This window comes from Cyrtonyx montezumae, unplaced genomic scaffold (genome assembly GCF_038088225.1).
Source record: "Cyrtonyx montezumae isolate F1298 unplaced genomic scaffold, pur_monq_1.0 scaffold_8, whole genome shotgun sequence".
Classification (NCBI taxonomy): Eukaryota; Metazoa; Chordata; class Aves; order Galliformes; family Odontophoridae; genus Cyrtonyx; species Cyrtonyx montezumae.
The window spans coordinates 110231351-110237913 of NW_027072089.1; positions in this window are offsets into that span (position 1 = coordinate 110231351).

Sequence of the window (6563 nt, forward strand, 5' to 3'; positions counted from 1 at the left end):
TGGCTTTTACAACACAGTGGGGGTCTGTGTGCTGAGGACTGGTGTCACTCCAAGCACAGGGAGTGCAAAGCAAAGCCCTGGCATGTGCCCCTTCATGGGTAATATCCAGTGCACGTGGGAGGCATGGGCCTGGAGACGTGCAGCCAGGCCAAAGTGTGCTACAGGAGTGCTGTCCTTCTGGAGATCAGTTAGTACCTGCTTCCCTCACCCCTGCAACCCAGATTTTGGAGCTTAAAAAGCACCAAGTCACAGCCCCATCCTTCCAGCACTCTAAATCAGTTCCCTGTGTCTGACAGAGGATCCCTGTAAGATGTGTGGGATTCAGTGGTTCTGCTTCTGGCACACATATAGGCTACGAGACTTTGAAAATCAGGTTACCCTCTACTCTCTGTGGGCTTGCTCCGTGCCAGGACTTTCTGAGCAGGACAGCTTCTGGTGTGAAATGCTGTGGGATTACAGCATCTAAATAAAGCCAAGGAACTGTACCTGCTACTGCCCAGGGATGAGCAGGCTCTGCTTTGGGCTGCCTGACACTGAGCTGCTGGGCTGACTTACAGACATTGAGTCACAGACACGTCCCCTGCTATGCGTGCAGAGGGGCTTGGCTGGGGATTGCCCAGGATAGAGAGCAGTGAGCAGGAACACCTGGAGAGGTGGCTGCAGGCCTGGTTTTATGGCTGGCTGGTTGTCATAATTCAGCTGCCTGGCAGCCTGCTGATGCCTCATTAGGCTCCTGAGGCACAGTTGGAAACAGGTGCTGTGTGGCAAGTGCCATGGGGAAGGAACTTTAGGTACATGATGAAGGGCTGCTCCTGCATTCTGTAGCCATAATGTCCACCTTGGAGTCAGGCCTACGGGCAGGCAGCCACAGGCAGCAGCCCCAAGAGGCCGAGGGGCTCCAGCTGAGGAGAAAGGAGGTGAAACCCCAAACTAAGTGCAAGGCTGCCCTGCTTTAGAGATGGGCTGAGGGCTCAGTACAGCAAAGCCGAGAGCTCCTGATGGAAAAGGCCAGCCTGTTCCAGGTGTCACAAGGCAGTTAGTTAGCAGTACGCTGGCAGCAGGGTTTCTGCAGTGCCAGGTGGTGTGGTGACATTGAGTTCTCCTCCCTTGCCTGGCACGTCCATGCTCAGGTTTCACAGCAGAGTGGCCTGTGCTGCTGAGCACAGGCACACCAGGGCTGAAAACATTGTGATTTCTATCATATGAAGAGCTCATGTGTAACATCAGCACTTTGGAGCGGAAGGAATTCCCACCGCCTACCGCTCAGCTGTAGGACATGGGCACAGAGGCTGAAGGACAATGCGTCCGACAGCTCTCATTTACAGAGATGATCAGCTCTGTGTGACATTTACATAGGGATGTGAAGCACGGCAGCTCACCACACTGTCCCTTGGTTTCACCAAACTGAATCCCAAGGCAAAAAACTCTTCAAGTAGAAGACCAATGTAATAAAACAAAGCCCCAGATGGAGAAGCTTTTCGGCTGGCTGAGGCTGTCCCAGATTGTTCAGAACAGCCCAGGGCTGCCCCCATCTTCCATCCGGGGGCTGTTTGGAGCCTCCTGCCCCAGCTGACCAGTGAAGTGTGAAGTGGACAAACCCAGCAGTGGCTATATACATCAACAGCATGACAACTTTTAAAGGGGAGAGAACACGAATCCTTAAAAGATTGGGCATGAAATTAAATTGAGGAAAATCTGTAGTGAAAAGGCAGGGGTCAATAGGTGATTGGGAAGCTCAGCATTCCCCTGGGAAGGGGACAATTCCTCAGGGCCAAGTGCCTGCCCCTTGCCACCCTGCTGCACACATGTTGTGTTGCCCACGTGAAGCTTTCTGTTCCGTGGCTTCTGGGTAATGCACTCATCACACAGTGTGCTGGGCAGCGTTGTAACCCCAAGCTGAGGCTCAAGTATCAGGTGGTGGGGACACACATTGTGCTGAAGGCACTGGGCTCCCTCGCACCCAGTACCAGCTGCCAAGCAAGAAAGCAAGTGGAAAAGTGTGACCTATAGGAAACTATGTGAGGCATGTCTGTCGCTGGAGGCTACAGATGAGCTGACAATATCAGCACTAGAAACAGATGCTAAATTAATTGGAAATTATTTTGGCAGAAAGCCATCACTGGAGCCTTGTTATAGAGACAAACATATGCAAAATGTGTTTTTAAATCTTAGCTCTGTTTGGGTTTTGAGAAAACAGTAAGCTGGGTCTCTTTTTTTGGTGTAGATGCAGGGACTTGCACAGGCCACACACAGTTTCATCTTCCAGAAAGCAGTAAAGTACATGCTCACACACTGTGGGGACAACAACAGAATCTGACTGGGACCTGGCAGGCCATGACTCCTCAACTCTATGTCTTCTTGGTTGATGGCTCTGGAAGGATGCAAAGATCACCAGTTTCAGCTCCTCCTGCTGCAGGCAAAGCACTAGCATCCATGGTCACCCTTTGTGCCAGTGGTGGTTAAATAACACAAGACCTTTGGAAGAATTATACCAAACCTTGAAACAAGAACAACAGCAAATACGGGCTGGTAAAAGGTGAAGGTTAGGGGGGACACAATGAATGCAATGAAACTTGGAAGAGCCTTTTTCCCTAATGTGCAAAGTCAGGGGTCGAACATACACTGACGTAGACTGGCCGCAGTAGGAAGGGATTTTAAAGCCCACCCAGTTCCAATCCTCTGCTGTGGGCAGGGCTGGCTCTGTCCTGATTGTATCACTGCATTACAGACCCTTATTCCACATTTCAGTATCTCTGTACTTCTTGTGGGCCAACATGATTACACCTCAGTCCCACGCTGCCCCACTGTAGTAGGGTTTCCAAAAAAGACCTAACTTGGTAAAGGTCTCACTGTGCCCAGTAGCACTGGTCAAAACCTTGGTGCTGTGAGCTTGCATTTCTTTCCTTTCCTTACATCCAGATTTCTTTTTTAGGGCTTTTTTTTATATGGTAGAAGACTATTCCACTATCTTTTTTCATCACTGTTGTGTCTTTAATGTGTCCTCTTTAAACCTCCTATTTAAGCAGCAGCACCTGTGTGTTGCTACATGTCCAGTACGTTCAAGAACACCACCACTTCTTATTTTGAGCCACAGATCTGGATTCCTGTAGGGACAGGAATTTAACAGGCCGCCTGTCAAAGCCCATGACCTTTACTCATGAACATCACAAATTCTGCCAAAGCTTTAGCTGGAGCTCTTTCTGCAGTTCACGTGGGACCCTGCATGCAGTGGAGACAGATTAACTTACTGTAACCACAGCCTTCAGCCATTCACATTAGCCAGGGACCCACAACTATATTGCCAATGCAGCTTTTATTCTCGTAGTCAAAACAGGCTCCATGAGTGTTAACATTCTTCATACAAAGATACATACAGGTAGTTTCTTTGAACCAGAAACATACTGTTTTCGACTGTTCACACAGTACCTAGAACAGATGCAGTCCTGAAGAGCACTTTAGGCCCTCTACTGTAATAAAAAAAACCCAAAATCCCACAGAAATCCATGCAAGGAAGAAGTGAGATTTTAAAACATGCTTATTTAAAATAAGTTTATTACAATGAAACAATAAAAAAAGTCTGGCAAAGGTAACAATACTCATTAAAAAAAGCAACAACAAAACAGATGCCGTATCACGTTGGAAACTCCAAAGTATTTCAAGACTGAGCTGCTTATGACAGCATGGTTTGTGCAATGCTTGTGCTGGCAGAGCTGATTTTTGGGGCATGAACAAGCCCTTAGAATTAAATTTAAAGTGAGAAGCAATATACCATCTATTCATCTTACATTTAAGTAAGGCTCACTGTAAGCTCAGCTTGATGTTAATAAAACAAATGCCCAAAACTGGATTGAAAAATACAAGAAAATGGAAACCACAAAAGCAAGCTGCTTTGGTATTCAGTTCAGTCACCATATTCCAGAATGCAATTTGAGTGTTTAGTCTCAAGTAGACTAAAAACCACCAACTTTCAAGGTGGCTTTAAATAAAAGAATCAAGGAATAAACTTGGGACTCATAAATGCTGCAATGTACAATCAAGTAAGCAAACATGAAACTTGCTTGTTTTCATACCCTGACTCCTGCTCAATACAAAGTTTTAACAAAGTCTTTAGCACATCCAGAGCATGGGGGTGCACACACACAGAATACTATACCTCAAAAGGGATATTAACAAATGCCACTGAAAGGCCACATTCTGAAGAAATGCACGCCAACGTAAGAAGTCTTTCAGTGAAACATACCCCAGTGCTCAAACTTCAAAGCAAGTGCTTAAATCCTTGTGTGAACTGAGTAGGATGAGCTCCTGAATGGGTTTGCTCAGAGGCAGAGTGCATGCTCTGGTCTCACCTCTGCACATGGGTGATTTTATACTGGAGTGTGCAGGACCTCAAAGCGTGCAGGGTTTGCTCACCAAGGGGCTACAGATGGCAGCAAAAAGGTAGGAATTCAGTTATTAGCTCGCCCTCTTCTCTGCTGTGTTATCAGTACTATGCATGCAAAGAGAAGAGCAATAAGCCCATTAAAAATACAAAACCCTGTGCTTTCACTCATAAGAGGTAGAACTGCCAATTGTGAAACGTCCTGATTGAAGTTTCATCAGTAAAATTAAAAGTTCAAAGTGGCACGGCTGTCCTGGCAGAGTATCTCAAACCAGGGCAAAGCTTCAAAGAAAAGCACCACATTCTCCATCGGACTCTGTCTTTGCCACAGAACTGAGATCTGCTTTTCAAAGTTTCCCCTTTTATGACTTACAAGACCTCCTACTTCACACTGCTATGGAGATGCTTCGGCTGGACAGCAACAGCTCTGACAGCAAAGGTAACAAATGGGAAGAAAGGAAGCGGTGAGAAACAAGCGGTGAAGGAGAAAGACAGCAAGGTGGGAATGTGCTAATGAACATTTTTGGTGCCTAAAAGACATTTTAGGGGTCTCTAAAGCTTTTCACAAAAGCCAGATCAATGATAAAAAGAGATGGTTAGAGGCTCCAGCACAAGCACACATGTAATATCATTCTCTATAGTGGTCCATGTCCCTTTGCCAAAGCACACTGCAAACAACTGGAGCACATTTCGGACATCCATGTGGCCAGCCAAGCAAGTGACAACGTTCAATCTATGAAAGACTTCTAAAGCAAATGACTGTAACCTAAATCCTGATGTTGCTCTATAAAAAGTTTGTCAGCAGAGGTATACGGTCATTAACTTGAAGTGTGTACGCTGAAGGGAGACCCATATTACAACAGTATTAAGACAAAATGCTTCAATGAGACCTTAATGCTAAAGTACTTGAGTATGCACTTCATACTCACAACTGTAATGTCAGAGAACTTCAGTATGCAATTGAGTGCAGTCTTAAAATAGCAGAGGGGGCTCCAAAACACAGTTTGTTTTAAAAAGAAATACGTAATAAATACAATAAATAAAAGCCTCCCACTACTAAGCAGAACTTGTCTGAAACCATTTAGGAGCTCTGCTCTAATGCCAACAGCAGTGTATTACAAAGATGTGTGTACGAACTCTACTAAAATATGCTGACAGCCATTATTCAGCACTAGACAGCACTTTTTGCAGATTGCTTTGGGATTTATCATGTCTCAACAAGGATGTGCACGGGACAGACTTTGCCCACGTCACGAGCTGTATCCAAGTTCTATACCCAGCTATATCTGTTTCTCAAAAAGCAGTCTGATTCTCCTAGGGTAAGGCTGTGATTACTCTTCTTTTGCCATGGCTAAGTAATATCCCTGAGAATATGCAACTGTTGGACATTGAAGGAAACAGTTGAAAGCACTCCTAAAGGAAAGGGACACAAAAACTTCAGACTAGTGCAGTTTAAGAAATTAAAGCAGTTCACGTAAAGTATATAGAGCAAGGGTGCTGTTATCTGAGAGTCACATAGACTGCTATCTGTATACAGGTCAGTTGTTTATAAATGTCAGCCACTGAACAAAAACAAAGAAACCCAACCCACCACCACTAATCAAAGAGACAAATAAATCAAACAAAAACCACCCACCTCTTCGCCAATTATAAATCTGAGGCCAAAAGTTAGTTGCTTGTCCTTTACAATTACTAAGAATAAGAGCCATCTTCTATGCTTGCCAAGTAAGAAATTAACCATCTAGCTGTGTATTTGATTATGTGTAGTAACCTGGACTATTGCATTCTTAGAGGTATAACCTGGAGTTCAGCTTTGCAACATGCTGCATAGGTTTCTCAGTGGTGGTTTGACTGAAAAGATAGCATTCATAAGTCTTAAAAGTGCTCAATATCCTGCAAGAACAGTGCATGAAGAAGCACGGGTTTTGAAGGCAAGGTGACCTTGCTCAATTCCATCTCTATAAGTTCCCTATTAAACAACACGGACGCTGGCATCTCCTGGAGCCACCATTTTGGCAGAATGCTCCCAAGCACCAATTCCAGAGTTTAGAAAGACCATCTTTATACAGAAGATCAAGGCAAGAAAGCCTGCTCTGAAGGAGGATGCCACACTAATGAGAGAATATGTGCTGTGGATGAGTTCCTATTTGTCAGAAGAAAGAATAACTGTAGAAGTTAGTAATTG